This window comes from Vulpes lagopus, chromosome 14, assembly GCF_018345385.1.
Source record: "Vulpes lagopus strain Blue_001 chromosome 14, ASM1834538v1, whole genome shotgun sequence".
NCBI classification, from domain to species: Eukaryota; Metazoa; Chordata; class Mammalia; order Carnivora; family Canidae; genus Vulpes; species Vulpes lagopus.
Window position 1 is genome coordinate 27,002,617 of NC_054837.1, and position 25,767 is coordinate 27,028,383.

At 42.7% G+C, this 25,767-nt stretch overlaps 1 protein-coding gene and 1 pseudogene across 1 annotated transcript in view; both read right to left on the reverse strand.

The window, feature by feature from the left end:
• Positions 1-25,684, reverse strand: part of TRAFD1 (TRAF-type zinc finger domain containing 1) — a 52,203-nt gene extending 26,519 nt beyond the window's left edge. The window contains exons 1-2 of the mRNA XM_041728934.1: positions 25,638-25,684; positions 11,658-11,750 (exon numbers count right to left, since the gene is read on the reverse strand). The gene's annotated coding sequence lies outside the window, so the exon portion shown is untranslated. The remainder of the gene's footprint in view (positions 1-11,657; positions 11,751-25,637) is intronic.
• Positions 7,125-25,683, reverse strand: LOC121475569 (annotated as a pseudogene).
• Positions 25,685-25,767: the final 83 nt, after the last annotated feature.

Here is a 25,767-nt window from a genome sequence, read left to right on the forward strand (position 1 = left end):
AATAAATAAATTTTAAAAAGAATAGATCTAGTTGTTGTCATAGGTTCCTGGCACAGAGATTCAAAAAACTGGAATTTGGGGGTGCCTGGGTGGCTCAGATGGTTAGGTGTCTACCTTTGGCTCAGGTCATGATCCTGAGGTCCCGGGATCAGTCCGAGTCCCTGCTTGTTGGGGAGCCCGCTTCTCCCTCTCCCACTGACTGGCTGCTCCCCCTACTTGTGCTCTGAGCTTTCTTTCTGTTAAATAAATAAATAAAATCTTTAAAACAAAACAAAAATAAAACCGGAATTTTTAAAAAAGATTTTATTTATTTATTCATGAGACACACACACACACACACACACACACACACACACACAGAGAGAGAGAGAGAGGCAGAGGGAGGGAAAAGCAGGCTCCAAGCAGGGAGCCGGATGCGGGACTCGATCCCAAGACTCCAGGATCATGCCCTGGGCCTAAAGGTCTCGAGGCTTAACCACTGAGCCACCCAGGCGCCCCAAAACTGGAATTTCCAGAGTGATAGGAGTATCTTTATTATAGTAATGGTGACTCAAGGTGGGCCCCTATATAGCTTCAGAATGGTGGATGGTCACCAAAAGACCTGGCACTTGATCAGAGGATTAGACTTTTCCACCTCTGAAGAGGGGAGGGGTTTGGATATTGAGTTTAGTCACCTAACCAGGGGCATCTAGGTAGCTCAGTGATTGAGCATCTGCCTTTGGCTTGGGTGGTGATCCCAGGGTCCTGAGATCAAGTTCCACATCAGGCTCCCTCCAGGGAGCCTGCTTCTCCCTCTGCCTATGTCCCTGCCCTTCTCTCTGTGTCTCTTATGAATAAGTAAAATCTTAAAAAAAAATTACCTGACCAATGATTTAATTGATCATGCCTATGGTAATCAAAACCCCAATAAAAACTCTGGACACCTAGGCTTAAGGGAACTTCCTGGCTGGTAACCATAGTGATGTGCCAGGAGGTGATATACCCTGTCTTGGCAAGAAGGCACAGAAGAATTGCGCTGCTCCTCACACTAAATGTTATGTGTCTCTTCATTTGGCTGTTTTGGAATAGTATCCTGTATAATAAAGCTGTAATTGTAAGTACAGTGCTCTTCTAAGTTCTGTGGGTCATTCTAGTGAATTATCAAACCTCAGGGAGTCATGGGAAATTCTGAATTTATGGCCAATCAGAAGTTTGGTTGGTTTGGGGGCCCCTACCCCTATGGCTTGGCAATTAAAGTGAGGGCAGTCTTGTTGTGGACTACTAAGATCTGTTTTTGACTCACAGCAATTAAGTTCTGGCAAAAGAAAAAAGCGAAGATTTTTTTTTTCTCACATCAACAACCAATCCTTCAACTCTCCAGACTTCAGGTGGGTATCCTACAACTTAATTTAACTCTGACGCTAAATACCTGGAGTTAGCATCAGATTTCATAAGTTAAGGGCCCAGTCCCATAAGACACCCCCTCAAACACACTTCAGATGCCAGTCTCAAGTTCATGTTGTCACCTGTACTTCTGAACCAACTTGTTATAAATCACAGGTTCCCACAACCCTCTCCTCAGGTTCTATAATTTGCTTTAGTAGCTCAAAGAACTCAGGGAAACATTGTACTTACGTTTACTGGCTTGTAAAGGATAAAATAAAGAATACAGATAACTGCCAGAGCCAGAGGAGGACACACGCAGGTCAAGGGCTGGGTGAGTCCCGAGCACCGGAGCTTCTGTCTTTGTGGAGTTAGGGTATGCCATCCTCATGGCACATGGATACATTTACCAACTCAGAAGCTCTCCAAACTCCATAGTTTAGGGTTTTTTTTTTTTTTTTTTTTTTTTTTTTTTATGATAGTCACAGAGAGAGAGAGAGAGAGAGAGGCAGAGACACAGGCAGAGGGAGAAGCAGGCTCCATGCACCAGGAGCCCGATGTGGGATTCGATCCCGGGTCTCCAGGATCGTGCCCTGGGCCAAAGGCAAGCGCCAAACCACTGCGCCACCCAGGGATCCCAGTTTAGGGTTTTTAATGGAGGTTCCATTTCACTGGCATGACGGATAAAATCATTGGCCATTGGTGATTAACTCAACCCCAACCCCTCTCCCTTCCCAGAGGCAAGGGTAGAGTGGGGTTGATATTTCCAAATTTCTATTCACATTGTTAGCTCTCTGGAAACCATCCCCCATCCTAAAGCTACCTAGGGGCTCCCCAAGGTCACCTCATGAGCATAAGCTCAGGTATGACTGAAAGGAGTTTATAATAAACAACTAAAGACACTTTTCTCAGGGAATTTCCAAGGATTTTAGAAACTCTTGGGCCAGGAACCAGGGCAAAGACCAAATACTTATTATTATATCATTGTATTGCCAAGAACTGTGCACCTAAACCTGTGTAGTCAGGTGCTAACTCTAGGAGGTTAGCATCAGAACTGAGTAAATACACACAGCTGGGAGTTAAACAGAACACATGCTTTAGTGGAGAAGCCCAGTTAGATATAAGACCCAACCTACAGCAGGTGTTCACAGAATCTTTGAGTCCCAACAACTAATTAGGTGCAGTCTCCACTTGCAGTGAATTTAGGTTATTTGTAAATAGGTTTCTTCTGAACTTTGAAACAGATTTTCCCATAGAAACAGTGTTAACAGTGGTGATTCTGACTGACCCACAAAATGTTATTCAGTTCATAACACTTCCCAGCAATCCTGTTAACTAAACAGAATCCTTTCAACAAAAATTCATTTTCAGGATACCTGGGTGGCTCAGTCAGTTAAGTGTTTGCTTTCAGTTCAAGTCAGGACCTCAGGGTCCTGGGCTCGAGCCCTCACATTGGGTTCCCTGCTTTGCGGGGATTCTGCTTCTCCTTCTCCCTCTGTCTCTGTGCGCCCTCCCGACCCTGCTCATGCTCGCTTTCTATCTTTCTTTTTCTCAAATAAATAACTAAAATCTTAAAAAACAAACAAAAAAACTAAAGAAAAACCATTTTCACTAAATTAGCCAGTTGGATCTTATGTCTTGTAATGAATAATGTTGTCAAAAAAAAAAAAAAAAGCATTATAAGAACCTAAATCTCTGAGAATATATCTGCTTCTCCCACTCATATCCTGCAGCTACAGAACAGAAGGGGGGTAATTTTTCTCCTTCTTAAAACTATTACGCTTTTTGACCAAGCAACTTGACCAAGAAACTTCTAGGAAGCCAACTTATATATAGAAATATTCATGCTATGTAATTACAGGGATGTCTATTACTAGTTCCAGGAATGAAAAATAATGACAAAAGGTCCTTCAAAAAGAGACCAGTTAAATAAATTGTACTTAGTGGAACCATACAAAAAGTAAAAAGAATCAAGGTGCCACCTAGGTGGCCAGTTAAGTGGCTGACTCTTGATTTCGACTCAGGTCATGATCTCTGAGTCCTGGGATGGCGCCCCATGTGGAGTCCCACGTCAGGCTCTGTGCTCAGTGGGGAGACTGCTTGAAGATTGTCTTGCTCTACCTCAGCCCCTCCCCTCCCTTCTCTCTTTCTCTATCAAATAAATAAATCTTTAAAAAACAATTGAGTGTGGAAAATACATTGCTTTAAGAAAGTTAAAAATCAAATACATCAGGGTGCGTAAGTGGCTCAATTGGTTTAACCACCAACTCTTGATTTTGGCTCTGGACATGATCATAGAGCCAGTTCTCCAACCTCTCTTCCCCACCACCATGGAGCTTACACTGGGTGTAGAGCCTGCTTGGGATTCTCTTTCTCCCTCTCCTTCTGCCCCTCCCTCGTGTGCATGTACTTGCTCTCTTTCTTTCTCTTACAACAAAACAAAACAAAAAATGAATATATCAGGAGAATTCTGTATTTGTAAGTAAAATATTAAATAATATTAGTAATATTAAACTATCTAGTATTATGCTAGGCTTAGAAATAAAGGGGAGGAATAATCCATCCCCAGTGGTGGCCTCTAAAAGGTTGGGCTTTCAATGACTTTGACATCTTACCATTAAATAATTTTGCAACTAGGTTATTTTTGTAAGCAGGGAGAAAAAAAAGTCATATTTCTTCCTCTGCTCCTGACTTACATTGTACTGATAGGAGAGTTTTATAAGCCAGATTTTCAGACTTGCTGACTGTTTTGCATGCCTTATTGGTTGAATGATCCGTGGCATATTTTTTTTCTTGTTTGCCCTGTCTTTTCAATTTTATTGCAACCTAATTTACAAACAATAAAAATAAAAGCACCCATATTAAGTGCACAGTACAAGGTGTTTTGACCTAGGGAACTATGACGGACATAGAGGTACACGTTATTTCCATCATACTTCTATCAATCCTCATTCCTCCTCTGACCCCTGGCAGCTCTGAACATGCTTTCTTTTACTGCAGAGAGGAGTTTTATATAAATGAATATAGTCATGTCCACTTCTGTGTCAGGTTTCTTTCATTCAGCATAATGTATTTGAGGTACATCCACACTGTTGATCACATCAATAGGAGATTTCTTTTTATTGTCTAGCAGCACATCCATCATGTGGATGTACCACAATTTATGTTGATGGACAGAAGAGTTGATTCCAGCTTTTAGCTAATATGGATGAAGCTGCTATGAACATTCTGTACAAGTCTGTTGGGAGAACATGTTTTTATTTCTCTTGGAAAAATACTTAGGAATGGAACCACTGGATCACATGATCAGTCTATGTTTTAAGTTTACAAGAAACTGCCAAAACTGTTTTCCAACGTGATTGTACCACTTGACATTTCCAGCAGCAATATATGAGCATTCCAGTTGTTCCACATACTTGCCAACTTGGTATAAATATATTTTCAATAAATGAACAGAAGAGCAGTGGCCCTGTGTCCTGGGAACAACTTTTTTCCCTTGCATAGGAGATCCAAAAGTTCTTCTGAATACAGACATTACAACATCATCGAGGGTAGGATAAAGTAGGAATAATGACAAGCTCAAACTTGCCTTAATTCCCTGGGGCATCTTATTTTTACTGGCCTATATTCAGCAGCAGAAAAAAAGAAAAAGTTTACCAACATTTTTATTTCTGACCTAAAAAGGCAGACAGGGTGTAGTGATTACAGTGGCAGCAGAAAGGATTTAGAGGAGATCTGAGGAAGACCTGCTTCCTGTTTTACTAGGAGATGATCTGGAAAAGAAGATTAGATGCAGTGCCCCTTAAGCGAGCGCTGTTTCTCCAGCTACAGTGGAATTTTGATAAAGCCCTGGGGATAGGTGTTGCCTTATCCTTCTCTGCTCTGCCAAACTCAGGTCCCAGCTAGGATGGGGGAGGGGAATCCCTCTCTTTTGGCCAAAGCTATCACTTACCGAATCTGAGACACCAGTAAGGACCTCCTCCCCAACATTTCCCCTGCAGCCCAGGTGCCAGCCAGGACCCCTCACCTCTCCACAGTCTGTTCCCTCAGCCACAACTCCTGCCCCCAGTCTAGGGATTTTCCCTAATTGAGTGCCTCTTATCCTGGTGTCTCCAGCTACCAACCTCTTTCCCTTCCTTCTCAGCAGCTGCCTTGGAATCACTGATTCCTGGCCCGGTGCCCAGCACAGACTCTGACACATAGAAGGCAATTAATTCATACTTGTGGAATTACATCAAGGTGTTTCCAATGGCTATCTCTGGTGTGGAGTCTTGATGGTTTTCTTTATGGGCTGCTTCATCATAAACATTAAAAGTTAGTTTAGGCCAAAACAAAATTCGTTTTCATTGAATTGAATTCCATTTCTCTCTGGCATCTCAGCCTTTGCCTCTTCTTGCCCTTTGCTAGCTCCCTCCATCTTTTTATGTCACTGGCCCCATCTTCTCCATGCTTGACCTTCCTGTCACTGCTTTTTTTGTTTTTTAATAATTTTCATACAATATTTTTAAAAAAGATGTTATTTATTTGAGAGAGCGAGCGAGAGAGAGAGAGCAAGAGAGCACAAGCAGGGGAGCAGCAGAGGGAGAGGGAGCAGCAGGCTCCCCATTGAGCAGGGAGCCTGAGGCAGGGCTTCATCCCAGGACGGTGGGATCATGAACTGAGCTAAAGGCAGATGCTTAACCAGCTGAGCCACCCAGGTGCCCCTGTCCAACATTATTTTTTAATTATTTTTAAAAATATTTTAAATTATTTTTTTAAGACTGTAACCGTTTATTTGACAGAGAGAAAGAGGACATAAGCAAGGGGAGCAGCAGAGGGAGGGAGAAGCAGGCTCTCCACTGAGCAGGGAGCCCAATGTAGGGCTCCATCACTGGACCCTGGGATCATGACCTGAGCCAAAGGCAGATGCTTCACCACATAACCAACTGAGCCACCTCAGCAAACCGCCCCCCCCCCCATTCACTGTTTTAGCTGTGGCAAGGGGCAACACCATTGGGAGTGAGTCCCTGGTTCCCCAGATCTTGGTAAACCAGCATCCCCAACACCTTCTATCTCTGCCAACCTTCTCAAATCCTCTGGTGGAAAGGATTATTATTATTTTGTTTTAATGTGTATTGGGCTATAGTGACACACAATAAAGTGCATAAATCTTAAGTGTATCATGCAATGAATATTTTATAACATCTTTATTGGAAATACAATTCACATATCTCACAATTAACCCATTTAAAGTGCTTTGTGGGGGCACCTGGGTGGCTCAGTTGGTTAAGTGTCTGCCTTCTGTTCAGGTCGTGACTCCGGGGTCCTGGGATGGAGCCCTACATCAGGCTCCCTGCTCAGAGGAGAGTCTCCTTCTCCCTCTGCCTTTCCTTCCTGCTCATGCTCTCTCAAATAATTAAAATCTTAATTAAAAAAAGTGTTTTATGTTTTTTTGTTTTGTTTTGTTTTTTTGTTTTAGTTTAGCACCATTTATTAAGTGATCTCAGCTGTTGTTGTAGATGCTGTGTATCAGCCTGTTCTTAAAACATAAAATGCGGGGATCCCTGGGTGGCTCAGTGGTTTGGCACCTGCCTTTGGCCCAGGGTGCAATCCTGGAGTCCTGGGATCGAGTCCCACGTGGGGCTCCCTGCATGGAGCCTGCTTCTCCTTCTGCCTGTGTCTCTGCCTCTCTCTCTCTCTCTCTCTCTCTCTATCATGAATAAATAATAAATAAAATCTTTAAAAAAAAACAAAAAACATAAAATGTTCTTCCAATTCCTCTTGTCCAGGACAGAAGCATCTTCCAGGTAGCATGCCAACAGAACAAGAGACTCCAATGATGCCAGCTTCAACGATGGTACCATCCAGAGAGGGAGAGGGTCATGGCACATTCAACTGCGACTTCCAGAGGTTTTGAAAAAGGAGCCTTTGGGGGCCCAGCCTGCCTGGCATTTCGATGCTGTCGGTGTGGGTTTTGTACTCCATAATGGTGTTGGGAGGTAGGTTAAGCACTTGCCGAAGGGTATCCCGGATGCGGGCTGTGGTTGCTTGGTCACTGGCAGTCTTATTCCATATTGAAATAATGTCCTCCTCAAACCGGACAGAGACCACAGCCCCACAGATCTCCTCCCCAACCATGAACTGTTCCCCCAACATGGCCAGGATGAGACTCTCCCAGCAACGGGATGCCAAACCCTTCCGCAGTCGAATAATCCACTTGCCACCATTTTTATTTGCATCATCCCCCAAATGGGCTTAATTCCTTCTTTGAAGAGATGGAAGTCACTGTGGCCTGTCAGGTCCCCGGGACGTACTATGTGGCTATAAAACCTCCAGAACTGCTCCACAGAGGCAAAGGTGCTGATCTGTTTGATATTCTGTTCATAGCTCTGTGAGCTGGTGGGACGGCCAGGAGTTCTGGAGTACCAGAAAGTATAGTTGTGCTGCAGGGGATGCTCTGCTGGCCCAGGGACAACAGCCTTCCTCTTACTGCTGCCCTGACTTTTGTCTCCTTCTGTTTTTTCCTTCTCATCATCTTTCTGTGTGCTGTTTTCTTCATTCTGATCATGGTCCCCACAGTCATCATCTTTCAATGCGTCGAACTTGTTGTTCATCCTCTCACCGCCACTGTCGCCACTGCCTCACAGAGTGACTTTTGCTCCGCTGGCGTGTTTTATGGTTTTAAGCTTATTCACAAAATTGTGCAGTCATCACCACAATGTAATTCTAGAATATATTGTTTAAAAGATTTTATTTAAAAAACTTTTTTTTTTTTTTTTTTTTTTTTTTTTTTTTTAAGGGATCCCTGGGTGGCTCAGCAGTTTAGCGCCTGCCTTCAGCCCAGGGCATGATCCTGGAGTCGCGGGATCGAGTCCCACGTCCGGCTCCCTGCATGGAGCCTGCTTCTCCCTCTGCCTGTGTCTCTGCCTCTCTCTGTGTGTGTCTCTCATGAATAAATAAATAAAATCTTAAAAAATAAACTCATTTTTTTAGATTTTATTTGTGTGTTTAAGAAGGGAGCACAAGCAGGGAGAAGAGAGGAGAAGCTGGCTCCATGCTAAGCAAGGAAGCCAACACAGAGCTTGATCCTAGCACCCTAGGATCATGACCTGAGCCAAAGGCATATGCTTAACTGGCTGAGCCACCCAGGCACCCCTTTATCTTTTTTAAGTAGGCTCCAAACCCAGTGTGGGACTTGAACTCACAACCCTCAGATCAAGAGTCAGATGTTCTTCTGATGGAGCCAGCCAGGCACCCTTTTTTTTTTCAGGCACCCTTTAATTCTAGAATATTTTTGCTATCCCAAAACAAACCTTGGAGATTATGAATAGTCACTCCCTATTTCTCCTTTATTTCCACTTCTGACCAGGAGACCCCTAATCTAGTTTGTGTATCCTTGGATTTGCCTGTTCTGGACATTTCACATCAATGGAATTACATAATATGTACACTTTTGTGACTGGCATCTTTAACTTAGCATGATTTTTTTGTTTATTTATCTGAGAGAGAGATGGGGGAGGGTGGAAAGCACAGAGGGAAAGTGAGAAGGAGAAGTAGACACCCCACGGAGCAGAGAGCCCAACTTGGGGCTCGATCTGAGGACCCCAAGATCATGACCTGACTCAAAGGCAGATGCTTGGGCAGCCCCAGTGGCGCAGCGGTTTAGTGCCGCCTGCAGCCCAGGGCGTGATTCTGGAGACCCAGGATCGAGTCCCGCATCGGGCTCCCTGCATGGGGCCTGCTTCTCCCTCTGCCTGTCTCTGCCTGCCTCTCTCTCTTTCTCTTGCTCTCTGAATGAATAAATAAATAAATCTTAAAAAAAAAAAAAAAAAAAAGGCAGATGCTTAACCAACTGAGCTATCCAGGTGCCCAGCATGATTTTTTAAAAAGATTTTATTTATTATTTATTTGAAAGAGAAAAAGAGATAGCAAGAGAGAGCATGAGCAAGGGGGAGAGGGAGAAGCAGACTCTCCACGGAGCAGAGAGCCCAGTGCAGGGCTTGATCCCAGGACTCTGTGGTCACTGTGATCATAACCTGAGCCTAAGGCAGATGCTTAGTCAACTGAGACACCCACGTGCCCCTAGCATGATGTTTTCAAAATCCATCCATGTTGTAACATGGATCAGTCCTTTATTCCTTTTTACAGCTGAATGATATTCCATTATAATGGATATACCAAATTTTATTTTTCTGTTTATCAGTTGATGGACATTTGAGTTTGTTAAGGGCTGATCTGTGTCCTTCAAAAGTTCCTGTGTTGAAGTCCTAATCCCCAGTACTCAGAATATGACTGTATTTGGAGACAGGGTTTTTAAAGATGTAATTGAATAAAATGATGTCAGAAGGGTAGGCTCTAAGCCAGTGATTAGTGTCTTCAGAACAAGAAGACATTAGGATCCAAATGTACAGAGAGAAGACCATGTCAAGTTACAGGGAGAAGACAGCCAATTACAAGCCAAGGAGAGAGAGGCCTTGGAGGAAACCAGTTCACTTGATACCTTGATATCAGACTTCCAGCCTCCAGAACTGTGAGAACAGCCATTTCTGCTGTTTAAGCTCATCAGTTTGTGGTACTTTGTTATGGCAGCTCTAACAAACTAATAAAGGGCTGTTTCCACTTTTCTCTATTATGAATAATCCTGCTGTGAACATTTGCATACTAGTTTTTCTGTGGATATACATTTTCATTTTGCTAGGAGAAGTTCCATCTGGGAGTAGAGTTTGTATGATGAATTTTTCCATATGTGTACACTCATCGTGCTATCACCCAGGTCAAGAAATAGATTTCAAGGGGGCGCCTGGGTGGCACAGTAGGTTGAGCATCTGACTTGGTTTTGGCTCAGGTTGTGATCCCAGGATCATGAGATCTAGCCCCATGTTGGGCTCCATGCTCAGTATGGAGTCTGCTTAAGACTGTCTTTCCCTCTGCCCCTCCTCTGCCCCCCCAAATAAATAAATCATAAAAAAAATAAAATAAAAAAAAGAAATCGATTTCTAGCACCAGAAAGTTCCTTTAGGCTCCATTCCTATTTATCAACCTCCACAGGGTAACTAGTTTCCTGACTTCTACTATTTATGACTAGTTTTTGCTTGTTCTTAAATGTGATGTAAGTAAAATGATCCTGTATATACTCTTTTTTGTCTGACTTCTTTCATGCAATATATTTTTTTAAATTTTAATTTATTTATGATAGTCACAGAGAGAGAGAGAGCGCGAGAGAGGCAGAGACACAGGCAGAGGGAGAAGCAGGCTCCATGCACCGGGAGCCCGACGTGGGATTTGATCCCGGGTCTCCAGGATCGCGCTCTGGGCCAAAGGCAGGCGCTAAACTGCTGCGCCACCCAGGGATCCCCATCATGCAATATTTTGATTGTTATATTCACCTATGTTCTTGCACGTAGCCTTAAGAGTGTGCGTTTTCATTGTTGTATAGTATTCCATATTTTATTAGTTATAGTATATGACAATTAGTATAGAGTATATTACTTACAGTATATTACAATTTATTAGCTCATTCACTGTTTTTTTTTTTTAACTGTATTTATTTATGATAGTCACACAGAGAGAGAGAGAGAGAGAGAGAGAGAGAGGCAGAGACACAGGCAGAGGGAGAAGCAGGCTCCATGCACCGGGAGTCTGATGTGGGATTTGATCCCGGGTCTCCAGGATCGCGCCCTGGGCCAAAGGCAGGCGCCAAACCGTTGCGCCACCCAGGGATCCCAGCTCATTCACTGTTGATGTACAGTTGGTTTGTTTCTATTTTGGCCAAGTATGAATATTATTGCTTTTTGTTTTTTGTTTTTTTTTTGGTTTGTTTTTAAGTAGGCTCCACACCCAGCATGGAGCCCAAGGTGTGGTCTGAACTCTCGACCCTGAGATCAAGACCTGAGCTGAGATCAAGAGTCAGATGCTTAACTGGCTAAGATACCCAGGTGCTCCTGGATATTCTTGCTTTTGATTAAACATAACATTCATGGGATGCCTGGGTGGCTCAGGGGTTGAATGTCTGCCTTTGGCTCAGGTCATGATCCTGGGGTTCTGGGATCGAATAAATCTGAATAAAATGCATGGAGCCTGCTTCTCTCTCTGCCTATGTCTGCCTTTCTCTGTGGGTCTCTCATGAATAAATAAATAAAATCTTTAAAAATAAATAAATTACATTCATTTCTATTGGGTATACGGCTAAGAATGGAATTGCTGGGCTGAGTTGTATGATATACATTTATTTAGCTTTCACTTATTAAAAGTTCCAGCCACCTATGTGTATGTAAATATTTCCAGTTCTTGTGAGTTGGTGATTCTCAGGTACTTACAGTTTGTCCCATTTTTTTTTCCATCTACAAATTTTGGGGTTCCATCTTCTTGTATTTTTTCAGTAACCCGAGGGGATGTCATTAGCTGGCCACCTGATGAATACCAAGAGGGTCTTAGACAATTGACAAGCTGGAAAGAGAAAATAGGGCATCTGCTAGGGAGTCAGAGGGATGTAGGTAACTATTAGGGAGGTAAGAAACAGTGTCTGCCACAGGAAGGGAACTCACTATACACATTTACACTGTTGATGGATATAGGACTTTCAGGAAGGGCTTTTTTTTTTTTAATTAAGATTTTATTTATTTATTAGTGAGAGACAGAGAGAGAGAGAGAGAGAGAGGCAGGCAGAAACACAGGCAGAGGGAGAAGTAGGTTCCATGCAGGGAGCCCGACGCGGGACTTGATCAAGGGTCTCCAGGATCATACCCTGGGCTGCAGGTGGCACTAAACCGCTGTGCCACCAGGGCTGCCCAGGAAGGGCTTTAAACATACATTTTGTCTGTTATTTTGCAATGGTCACAAGTATATTCATCTATTTTGGAGAAATACTTGTGAAACCACTGCTAGAAACCAATTTCCTTTTTTTTTTTTAAAGTTATCTATCTATCTAGATATTTATTTATTTGAGAGAGGGAGCACAAGCAGGCACAGTGGCAGGCAGAGGGAAAGGGAGAAGCAGGCTCCTCGCTGCTTAGCAAGGAGCCCCCTATAAGGCTTGATTCCAGGACCCTAGGGTCATGACCTGAGCTGAAGGCAGGCACTTAACGGACTGAGCCAGCCAGGTGCCCCTAGAAACCAGTTTCCTGGGACGCTGGCTGGCTCAGCGGTTGAACGTCTTCCTTTGGCTCAGGGCGTGATCCTGGGTCCGGGGATCGAGTCCCACATCAGGCTCCCTGCGAGGAGACTGCTTCTCTCTCTGCCTGTGTCTCTCTCTCTCTCATGACTAAATAAATAAATCTTTAAAAAGAAAAAAGAAACCAGTTTCCTAATCAAGATGCCAGGTCCCAATCTGTTTACTTTGTTTTGTCAATTCTGAAGCAGGGGGCTAGAAAACTCAACTGACATCTGAATTTGTTCACACATAAGGAGAACGGAGATTGGACCTGAGTCCTCAGAGCATGCTGGGAAACTTTCCAGAGTGCCTGGTTACTAGGCAGAATTCTCAGGAGCTGCTGCTCCGTTTGCCTGATGGCTTCCTCATCCCTCAGATCCTCGCACAGTGCCCTTCTGGTGTTGAGGGGAGACACTCTTAGGATCACTTGCATTGTCTTTTCCAGGAAATCTCTCTGTTCTTTCACCCCCATGCTGCCTAGGAAAGTACTTCTCATTTCCTAGAGGGGAAAACACTAATGCTTAAATAGTATTTTTCAAAGAATGGTTTGAGGGCTGGAAGGATTAACATCTTTGGGGGCAAGGAAAATGTTTGTAAAAAATGCAGGTGCCCAGGCCCACTTCCTACTTACTGGATACAAATTTCTGTGGTGGGGTCCCAGAATATTCATTTCAAAAGTTTGTGGATGATTCTTGTACTCAGTGAAATTAGAGAACCTTCTGGCTTAAATGATCAATTCAAGAAAAATTAACAATCCAGACATGTTCTTGAAACTATTATCTAGTCCCATCCACCTGCTCCCCACCAGACTGAATATCTTATTTTACCTACCCACCCCTGTGTCCACCAGGACTTCTTAAACACCATTTCTGCTACAACCTGTCTGATTTCCCTCATCCTTCGGGGGTTGGTTTGATTTCACACACTCCAAGAAACCTTCCCAGAACTCTGGGTAAGGCACCTCTCTGGCCCCTATTGCTTCCTGTGATTACTCTAGGAGCCCTAGAAAGCTACAATATTGTTGTCTCAAGTAGGCACCTATCTGTCCCATTACACTGGACCAGTTCCTGGAAGACCAGGCTGACATTTTTTCCATGGGCATGGCTGGAACCTAGTATAGGGTGGGGCACGCGGTAGGCATTCAATAAATGTTGAAGAGAATAATTACCTATTATGACTAATGATACTTATGCCTGTTTAAGAAACCTTTGCCTACCTCACCACAAAGATTTTCTTTTTTAATGTTTTCTTCTAGAAGTCTTATTGTTTTATCTTTTACATTTAGGTCTATGATCCATTTTGAATTTATATTTGTGTATGGTGTGAGGTAGGGAATAAAGAGTTTTTCTGTCTTGTTTTTTGATATCCTATTGCTCCATTTACTAAGGGGAAGATTCTTTTCTTTTAAATTGCACTTGAGCCTTTGTCATAAATCCAGTGGCCAATCAGTAGGAATCTATTAACTGGATGCTGTTCTACTACTAATCTATTTGTCTATCTCAAACCAATACCACACTATCTTAATGATGGTAGCTTTAAGATAGGCTTGAAATCTGGTAATGTAAATCTCCCTCCTGCGTTCCTTTTTTCAAAATCTTTATTTTGGCTATTTTAGATCATTTGCATTTGTTTTTTTTTTTTTTTAAAGAAAGATTCCTTTATTTTTTTTATTTTTTTAATTTTTATTTATGATAGTCACAGAGAGAGAGAGAGAGGCAGAGACATAGGCGGGAGCCTGATGTGGGATTCGATCCCGGGTCTCCAGGATCACGCCCCGGGCCAAAGGCAGGCGCCAAACCGCTGCGCCACCCAGGGATCCCTCATTTGCATTTGTATACAAAGTTTAGAATCAGTTTGCAAATGAATTTCCTGACTGGTTTTAATCTCTTATACTTTATCTTACCAGAAAATTGACCACACAGTATCACTACTTCCCAGAGACTCCTTCATTTATTTATTTATACATTTTTATTTAAATTCAACTTGCCAACATATAGTATAACACCTAGTGCTCATCACATCCTATGCCCTCCTTAACCAGTGACCTCATCCCTCACTCCTCCTGCAACTCTTTGTTCCCCAGAGTCAGGAGTCTCATGGTTTTTGTCTTCCTTTCTAATTTTTCCCCACTCAGCTTCCCTCCTTTCCCTTATAATCCCATTCATTATTTCTTATATTCCACATATGAGTGAAACCATATGATAATTATCTTTCTCCGATTGAGTTATTTCAAAAGACTCCTTCATTTTAAATTGAGATCCAACTTCTTGGCATACCATCAGCCAAATGCAGCAGACAGGGCTCTGAGTTCAGCAGTTCAGAGGCAGTATAGAGAAAGTCCAGACTCAGAACATCAAATCCACCTAGTTTGGCAAATTCCTTATTTGTGACCCCAGCTTCGATCTGCCCTTGAAAGGAGCCTGTAAACTGTTTCATGACTAACACAAGTGCATATGAAAATTTACTGTATGATAAAGGGGCATGTGCTTTGTGAAAAAGATGGATTATTCAATAAATGAGGTTTGGAGGAACTGGGAAAGATCAAATTGGAACTCTACTTCATTATTCACACTGAAATAAATTCTAAATCAATCAAAGATTAAAATGTTAAAAATGAAACCATAAAAATACTAGGAGAACTCAAAGTACTTTTATTTTATCTTTTTAAAGATTTTATTTATTTATTAGTGAGAGACAGAGAGAGAGAGAGAGAGAGAGGCAGGCAGAAACACAGGCAGAGGGAGAAGTAGGTTCCATGCAGGGAGCCCGACGCGGGACTTGATCAAGGGTCTCCAGGATCATACCCTGGGCTGCAGGTGGCACTAAACCGCTGTGCCACCAGGGCTGCCCAGGAAGGGCTTTAAACATACATTTTGTCTGTTATTTTGCAATGGTCACAAGTATATTCATCTATTTTGGAGAAATACTTGTGAAACCACTGCTAGAAACCAATTTCCTTTTTTTTTTTTTAAAGTTATCTATCTATCTAGATATTTATTTATTTGAGAGAGGGAGCACAAGCAGGCACAGTGGCAGGCAGAGGGAAAGGGAGAAGCAGGCTCCTCGCTGCTTAGCAAGGAGCCCCCTATAAGGCTTGATTCCAGGACCCTAGGGTCATGACCTGAGCTGAAGGCAGGCACTTAACGGACTGAGCCAGCCAGGTGCCCCTAGAAACCAGTTTCCTGGGACGCTGGCTGGCTCAGCGGTTGAACGTCTTCCTTTGGCTCAGGGCGTGATCCTGGGTCCGGGGATCGAGTCCCACATCAGGCTCCCTGCGAGGAGACTGCTTCTCTCTCTGCCTGTGTCTCTCTCTCTCTCATGACTAAATAAATAAATCTTTAAAAAGAAAAAAGAAACCAGTTTCCTAATCAAGATGCCAGGTCCCAATCTGTTTACTTTGTTTTGTCAATTCTGAAGCAGGGGGCTAGAAAACTCAACTGACATCTGAATTTGTTCACACATAAGGAGAACGGAGATTGGACCTGAGTCCTCAGAGCATGCTGGGAAACTTTCCAGAGTGCCTGGTTACTAGGCAGAATTCTCAGGAGCTGCTGCTCCGTTTGCCTGATGGCTTCCTCATCCCTCAGATCCTCGCACAGTGCCCTTCTGGTGTTGAGGGGAGACACTCTTAGGATCACTTGCATTGTGCTTTTCCAGGAAATCTCTCTGTTCTTTCACCCCCATGCTGCCTAGGAAAGTACTTCTCATTTCCTAGAGGGGAAAACACTAATGCTTAAATAGTATTTTTCAAAGAATGGTTTGAGGGCTGGAAGGATTAACATCTTTGGGGGCAAGGAAAATGTTTGTAAAAAATGCAGGTGCCCAGGCCCACTTCCTACTTACTGGATACAAATTTCTGTGGTGGGGTCCCAGAATATTCATTTCAAAAGTTTGTGGATGATTCTTGTACTCAGTGAAATTAGAGAACCTTCTGGCTTAAATGATCAATTCAAGAAAAATTAACAATCCAGACATGTTCTTGAAACTATTATCTAGTCCCATCCACCTGCTCCCCACCAGACTGAATATCTTATTTTACCTACCCACCCCTGTGTCCACCAGGACTTCTTAAACACCATTTCTGCTACAACCTGTCTGATTTCCCTCATCCTTCGGGGGTTGGTTTGATTTCACACACTCCAAGAAACCTTCCCAGAACTCTGGGTAAGGCACCTCTCTGGCCCCTATTGCTTCCTGTGATTACTCTAGGAGCCCTAGAAAGCTACAATATTGTTGTCTCAAGTAGGCACCTATCTGTCCCATTACACTGGACCAGTTCCTGGAAGACCAGGCTGACATTTTTTCCATGGGCATGGCTGGAACCTAGTATAGGGTGGGGCACGCGGTAGGCATTCAATAAATGTTGAAGAGAATAATTACCTATTATGACTAATGATACTTATGCCTGTTTAAGAAACCTTTGCCTACCTCACCACAAAGATTTTCTTTTTTAATGTTTTCTTCTAGAAGTCTTATTGTTTTATCTTTTACATTTAGGTCTATGATCCATTTTGAATTTATATTTGTGTATGGTGTGAGGTAGGGAATAAAGAGTTTTTCTGTCTTGTTTTTTGATATCCTATTGCTCCATTTACTAAGGGGAAGATTCTTTTCTTTTAAATTGCACTTGAGCCTTTGTCATAAATCCAGTGGCCAATCAGTAGGAATCTATTAACTGGATGCTGTTCTACTACTAATCTATTTGTCTATCTCAAACCAATACCACACTATCTTAATGATGGTAGCTTTAAGATAGGCTTGAAATCTGGTAATGTAAATCTCCCTCCTGCGTTCCTTTTTTCAAAATCTTTATTTTGGCTATTTTAGATCATTTGCATTTGTTTTTTTTTTTTTTTTAAAGAAAGATTCCTTTATTTTTTTTTATTTTTTTAAATTTTTATTTATGATAGTCACAGAGAGAGAGAGAGAGGCAGAGACATAGGCGGGAGCCTGATGTGGGATTCGATCCCGGGTCTCCAGGATCACGCCCCGGGCCAAAGGCAGGCGCCAAACCGCTGCGCCACCCAGGGATCCCTCATTTGCATTTGTATACAAAGTTTAGAATCAGTTTGCAAATGAATTTCCTGACTGGTTTTAATCTCTTATACTTTATCTTACCAGAAAATTGACCACACAGTATCACTACTTCCCAGAGACTCCTTCATTTATTTATTTATACATTTTTATTTAAATTCAACTTGCCAACATATAGTATAACACCTAGTGCTCATCACATCCTATGCCCTCCTTAACCAGTGACCTCATCCCTCACTCCTCCTGCAACTCTTTGTTCCCCAGAGTCAGGAGTCTCATGGTTTTTGTCTTCCTTTCTAATTTTTCCCCACTCAGCTTCCCTCCTTTCCCTTATAATCCCATTCATTATTTCTTATATTCCACATATGAGTGAAACCATATGATAATTATCTTTCTCCGATTGAGTTATTTCAAAAGACTCCTTCATTTTAAATTGAGATCCAACTTCTTGGCATACCATCAGCCAAATGCAGCAGACAGGGCTCTGAGTTCAGCAGTTCAGAGGCAGTATAGAGAAAGTCCAGACTCAGAACATCAAATCCACCTAGTTTGGCAAATTCCTTATTTGTGACCCCAGCTTCGATCTGCCCTTGAAAGGAGCCTGTAAACTGTTTCATGACTAGACACAAGTGCATATGAAAATTTACTGTATGATAAAGGTGGCATGTGCTTTGTGAAAAAGATGGATTATTCAATAAATGAGGTTTGGAGGAACTGGGAAAGATCAAATTGGAACTCTACTTCATTATTCACACTGAAATAAATTCTAAATCAATCAAAGATTAAAATGTTAAAAATGAAACCATAAAAATACTAGGAGAACTCAAAGTACTTTTATTTTATCTTTTTAAAGATTTTATTTATTCCCAAAAGACAGAGAGAGAGAGAGGCAGAGACACAGGCAAAGGGAGAAGCAGGCTTCATGCAGGGAGCCCAATGTGGGACTTGATCCCAGGTCTCCAGGATCACACCCCAGGCTGCAGGCGGCGCCAAACCACTGCGCCACCAGGGCCGCCCTAATGTGGGACTTTCTACCACGGGGTGGCCTCTGTTGTCTTTCTGATATAGGATTCTCTGCCAAGGACAATTCTGAGCTCTGTTGTCTTTCTGATATGGGATTCCCTGCCGAGGACATTCTGCAGTTTTTCCTGTAAAGTTCAGCTCTTATTCACAGGGGCCTAAGAGGGCTGTACTTGTGCTAATGCTAAACTTTAGGTGGGATGGCCTTAATTTTTCTCGGCCTCCACATTAGGGTCATGAGTTCAAGCCCCATGTTGGGCATAGGCTTACAAAAAAAAAAAAGAAAGAAAGAAAGAAAAGAAAAGAAAGAAGAAAAGAGAAGAGAAGAGAAAAGAAAAGAAAAAAAAGAAAAGAAAAAGAAAAGAAAAGAAAAGAAAAGAAAAAGTAATTATAGTAAGATCTATCCCTTCTGGGGGATCCCTGGGTGGCGCAGCGGTTTGGCGCCTGCCTTTGGCCCAGGGTGCAATCCTGGAGACCTGGGATCGAATCCCACATCGGGCTCCCGGTGCATGAGCCTGCTTCTCCCTCTGCCTGTGTCTCTGCCTCTCTCTCTCTCTCTCTGTGACTATCATAAGTAAATAAATAAAGAATAATAAAAGATTAAAAAAAAAAATCTATCCCTTCTGAATTTGGGAAGTAGCCTGGGCAATTTGGCATTTGTGTGCCACCTGGTGGACAGAAGTGGATGTGCCTGGGTGGACAGCCAAGAGCTAGATCTCTGATGAGAAAAATGTGTGAGGCCCAGGTTCATACTGGGAATTACTGGCTAAACCAAGACCATGACCCTGATTCTTCAAACTCTTATCTCCCAGATCTGTGTTTCTTTGCCTTGAACTCTATTTACCTTTAGTTCTGTGCCTTTCTTTGTACTTTCAGCCTTCTCTATGCTAAGTGTTTGGACCCAAGTCTGTTTGATTTTAGAGCCAGAAATTAAGCTGTTTATTCTATTGTCAAAGTGCAGGAAATCAACTGTGAAATATATCACTTTTATTCTGTGAAGGGTTAGGGTTAGGTATTGAAACCTATCCATCAAAGGAGCACCTGGCTGGCTTAGTCAGAAGAGCATGTGTCCCCTGATCTCAGGGTTGTGAGTTCGAGTCCCACGTTGGATGTAGGGATTACTAAAATAAATAAATAAACAAATAAACTTACAAAACCCCCAACAACAACAACATATCCATCAAGATGGAAAAGAAAGCCAAAAAAACCTAGAAAAGTCATTGGGTGGAGATATAACCAGTATATCCAAGTAATGTGGCCCCCCTTCCCACATTACCCAGCTATTCAGGCACAATGCACCCATAAGCCTCACTGCCCTTGAGTGAGTTTCTCACCAGAACGAATCTGCCACCAAAAAGGAGAAGAATGAAGGGCGTAACTTGTTCTAAGTCAAAGAAATGGAAACTACCATTGAATGAGCACCTGCTGTATGCCAAGTATTTCCCGTTAATGTCAGCTCTAAAAATGGAGTTCCAAATTGTACAGCAAGCAGAATGGGCTTTTGGCTCCTTTGAGGTCATCTCCTTTGTCACCTGAAATGACTCAGGTTTGCCAAAGGGTGTGGAGGCTGCCTCCCAGGAGCAGGTAAGGACAGACCCAGAGCCAGGTCACTGCTTCAGCCTTACGTGCTGAGGACAAGGGATAGGAATGGGAAAAGAGAAAGGCCAATTCATCTCACTTGGATGCCAACAGGCTTTTGGGGAGAAGGGAAATATACTCTACCAACAACAGTGACTCAAGGATCTAGAGGCCTGTGTTAAGGAGGTCCACAATGCTCAGGCTTTGCCAAGTTCAGGGAACAGTGCTGAGCCTGTCAGTATTCTTCTGGGGCAAGGCCAACAAAGGTAACCTGAGAATGATCTGAGTAACCATGGTCTTGGCCAGGAGCCTCATAGGTGCCCCTACTTGAAGGTGCTGTATTTTTCCATTCTGGGAAATTCTTAAAATACAGGTGAGTCACCAGCTCTTTCATTTGTGCCAAAGATGAGACCCAGCCCTCCTCCCTCATCTCAAAGCTCAACCTTAGCCTGATCATACTTGGCAAATCATCTCAGAATAATCCTGGGGTCAGTTTACCTAGACTCTTGCCCTTTATTCTTGCTGTTTAGCAGAATTTGGGGAGCATGAAATTCTCCCCACTAGGACAGGGCTGCCAGATTTAGCAAATAAAAATACAGGATATCTGGTTAAATGTTTATATCAGACAAATAGTGAATATCATTTTAGTGTAAGTACTTCCAAATATTACATTGTATTTTACCCAACATTCTATCCTTTACCTGGCATTTCTACTAGAGCAGGAGTTGACAAACTTTTTCTGTAAAGGACCATACAGTAAGTGTTTTAGCCTTGGGTCTCTGTTTTAACTATTCAATGCTCCCTTTGTAGCACCAAAGCAGCTGTAGACAATGCATAAATAAATAGGTGCAGCTGTGTTACATACAATTTTATTTATGGACACTGACCTTTGAATTTATATAATTTTCACATGTCATGAAATACCATTTTTATTTAGATTTTTTTTGCCCACCATTAAAAAAGATAAAAAACCATTCTTAGCTTAAGGTTATACAAAAACAGGTAGAAAGCTAGATTTGGCCTACAGGTCAGTTTGCCTACCTCTGATCTAAAGTCAAAGAGTCCAGGGGTGGCGGCTTAGTCACTTAAGCATCCAACTCTTGATTTCAGCTCAGGTCATGATCTCAGCATTGTGAAAGAGCCCCACATCGCGCTCTGAGCTTGACATGGAGTCTGTTTGAGATTCTCTCTCTCCTTCTGCCCCTTCTCTCTGTACTCTTTCTCAAATAAATATATCTTAAAAAAAATAGTCAAAGAATCCAAGTTTTGTCAGAGTCTAAATCACCAGAGAATCAATTTCTAACAATACAGATTGCTAGGCCCTACTCCTAGAGTTTCTGATTCAGCAGGTCTGCATCAGTGCCTAAAACTTTCCATTTCTCACAAGTTTCCACATGATGCGTATGTTGCTAAGGACCACACTTTGAGAACCACTGCCCTAGAAGAAAACCATTTCCCTGAAATGCCTACCTCTCTATCAGGAATATTTTGTTTACTTTTAAAAGATTTTAATCTTTAAAAAGATTTTATTTATTTATTTATTTATTTATTTATTTATTTAGAGAGAATGAGAGAGAAAGTAGGGGGAGGGGCAGAGGGAGAGGAAGAGAGAATCTCAAGGAGACTCCAAGCTGAGTGTGGTGCCCGACATGGAGCCAGATCCCATGATCCCAGGATTACAACCTGAGCTGAAACCAAGACTCAGATGCCCAACTGACTGAGCCATCCAGGTATCCCAAAGATTTTTATTTTTAAGTAATCTCTACACTCAACATTGGGCTTGAATTTACAATCCAGAGATCAAGAGTTGCACTGTGCACTGACTGAAACAGCCAGGCACCCCTATCTGGGTTATTTTAAAACCTCCTCAGCCTTAGGAATGATTTCCCATGAGGATCACAGATTCTATCTTTGTTGGAGAGCTTTCCATTCTCTGTAAGAATTTCTCCATGCACTCACTACTGAATTTTCTCTTTTAGCTAGCCTTGGGACAGAATTCAGCTGAGAGTTTCTACTTTTTTAAAAAATAGCTCTTCCCAATAATTAAAAGTGATGCACTTATTTATTTATTTTTCTGTTATATATTTTTATAATAAATTTATTTTTTATTGGTGTTCAATTTACCAACATACAGAATAACACCCAGTGCTCATCCCGTCAAGTGCCCCCCTCAATGCCCGTCACCCATTCATCCCCACCCCCTGCCCTCCTCCTTATTTATTTATTCTTGAGAGACACAGAGAGAGAGGGGCAGAGACACAGGCAGAGGGAGAAGCAGGCTCCATGCAGGGAGCCCGACGTGGGACTTGATCTCAGGTCCCCAGGATCATGTCCTGGGCCGAAGGCGGCACTAAACTGCTGAGCCACCCGGGCTGTGGTGTTTCCTTATCTTTCATGCCTTGAGAGTTTTGAAGAGTACTGGTCAGACATTTTATAGAATATCACTCAAATTGGATTTGTTTAATGTTTTCCTCATGAGTACTCTGGGTTTATGGGTTTTCTGGAAAAAATACTATGGAAGTTCCTTTCTTATCATCTCATATTGGGGTATATGGCATGAACATGAATTATCACCAGTAATATTAACTTTGATCACTTATATAAGGAGGTTCTTACCAGGTTTCTCAACTGAGAAGTTATTTTTCCTTTTCTATATTTAACTTTTTGGAAACTCGTCAATAATTCCAGAGTGTGGATTTGGGAGTGAGACTACCACACATTCTACCACAGATTTACTGTGTGATCTTGGGCAAATTACCTAATATATCTATATTTCAAAATTCTCATTTTAAAATGAGGATTGAAATGGTATCTATTCCACCAGTTTATAAGAGCAAAATGAAAAGATGTATGTAAAAGAGCTTATTTAGCAGTCTCTGGCACATAAGTGCTCAGTAAACACACGCTATTATTATTATTATTACTATTACCACTATTTTTTTTGTAGGCATGCATATTTAAATTTTATTTTATTTTATTATTTTTTATATTTAAATTTTAATAGCAGTTGTTAGCTTGCTGTTATGGTAGATACCAAAGACTTTTGAGGGGTGCCTGGCTGTTTTATTTTTTTATTTTTATTTTTTTAAAAGATTTTATTTATTCATGATAGTCAACAGAGAGAGGCAGAGAGACACAGGCAGAGGGAGAAGCAGGCTCCATGCAGGGAGCCCGACGTGGGATTCGATCCGGCGTCTCCAGGATCACGCCCCGGGCCAAAGGCAGGCGCCAAACTGCTGCGCCACCCAGGGATCCCTGCCTGGCTGTTTTAGTTGGTAGAGCATGTGGTTCTTTTTTTTGAGTATGCAATTCTTGATCTCAGGATTCTAAGTTCAAACCCCATGTTGGCTGTAGAGATTACTTAAAAATAAAATATTAAAAAAAGTAAATAAAAACTATTGATCTAGATCCTTTAATTAGTATTATTTATTTATTTATTTATTTTTTAATTTTTATTTATTTATTTATTTATTTATTTATTTATTTATTTATTTATGATAGTCACAGAGAGAGAGAGAGAGGCAGAGACACAGGCGGAGGGAGAAGCAGGCTCCATGCACCGGGAGCCTGATGTGGGATTCGATCCCGGGTCTCCAGGATCGCGCCCTGGGCCAAAGGCAGGCGCCAAACCGCTGCGCCACCCAGGGATCCCTAATTAGTATTTTTTAAAGGATTTTATTTAATTATTTATTAGAGACAGAGAGAGAGAGAGAGAGAGAGAGAGGCAGAGGGAGAAGCAGGCTCTTTGTAGGGAGCCCGACGTGGGACTCGATCTTGGGCCTCCAAGATCACGCCCTGGGCTGAAGGCGGCGCTAAACCACTGAGCCACCCGGGCTGCCCTAATTAGAATTTTTTTTTATAATGATTTTATTTATTTATTTGAGAGAGAAAGTGAACAAGAGAGAACACAAGCCAAAGAGAGAGGCAGGGGGAGAGGGAGAAGCAGACTCGTTGCTGAGCAGGGAGCCTGATTTGGGGCTTGATCCGAGGACCTTGGGATCATGACCTGAGCTGAAGGCAGGCAGATGGTTCACTGACTGAGCCATCCAGGTGCTTCTAATTACTATTTTTCAAAGAGCGGTTCTTTGTTTGAATTAGCATCTCTGGCAGTAGAATCCAGGAAACTCATGTTTATCAAGTTCCCCAAGGGATTCTGAGGAGCACTAAAGTTGGAGAATCATTTTCTTGGATGCTAAAAAGCTCAGAAAGGGAGAGGGAAGGAACATCAGTAGAAGGTGTCAACCCTATCTGGTCATAGCTGACACTTGGAGACACTGCAGTGCACAGGATCACTCTGGTTCTCAGAAAGACCTGAGTTTGAATCATAGTGACTAGTGTGGCCTTACCTTAGGTTATGACTCTGCTGAGCCTGGCACACCTAATGGCTCCCTCCTCCTCCTACTCCAAGTCTTTGGCAACTGTCACTTTTTCAACTAGGCTTTCCCTGACCACATTATACATATAAAATTGCCTCCCTCCTCCACTCCCCTGTCCCTGTTTTACTTTTCCCAGAATCGTTTATCACCACCTCATTTGCTATTTTCTTTGTCTCTCCCATCACAAGTAAAGCTCCATGAAAACTTTTGTCTATTGATGTAGCCTTCGGGCCTAAAACAAAGCAGGGCACATAATCGGTATTCAATAACTATGTATTGTATGCATTGAATTACTTTTTCCCTCCAGCTTTACTGATGTATAATTGACAAACTGACTGGATTACTATTAATCTAGGATGCTTTTTAGCTGGCTAAACCCCAGATGAGGGGTGAAGGGATCCTGAACATTTCAGGCAGATTTTTACTGTTGATCAGCATTCCACAACCCCCTTCCTTTTTTTTTTTTTCTTTTTAATTTTTATTTATTTATGATAGTCACAGAGGGAGAGAGAGGCGCAGAGACACAGGCAGAGGGAGAAGCAGGCTCCATGCACCGAGAGCCCGAAGTGGGATTCGATCCCCGGTCTCCAGGATCGCGCCCTGGGCCAAAGGCAGGCGCCAAACCGCTGCACCACCCAGGGATCCCTTTTTTTTTTTTTTTTTTAAAGATTTTATTTATTTATTTGACAGAGAGAGAGCGCACAAGCAGGGAGAGCAGCAGGCAGAGGGAAAGAGAGAAGCAGGCTCCCCCCTGCGCAGGGAGCCGGGTTGGGGCTTGAACCCAGGACCCCGGGATTATGACCTCAGTCGAAGGCAGACGCTTCACCGACTGAGCCACCCAGGTGCACCCCCCCCCCCCCCATTTTTAAAGTAAGCTGCGTCCTACCAGGGGCTTGAACTCATCAAGCCCAAGATCTAGAGTCGCATGCTCTCCCTATTGGGCGAGTCAGGCACCCCTGATCAGCCCCCCTTTCCTTATTGTCCCTTGGGTCAATCTCCCAGAGGAGTTTCTGGTTCCTCAACAGTTAGTCAAAGACAAGTCTGGCTGGTCCTCCTTGGACTGAGGATAAATACGACAAGCAGGAGCAGCCGAGCCCCAGTTTTGAGCGAGTTTCTCCCCTCCTTTCCTCACTACCCACCAGTACGTGATTCGGAAGGGATTTCAATACCAACAGCCGTCTGTTCCACCCAGGTCGATTCCATCAGGCCAAAGGAGGAAGGTTTCCTATCCGAGAAGCCACTGCGGTGCGGGTGGGGGTCCGGGGTCCC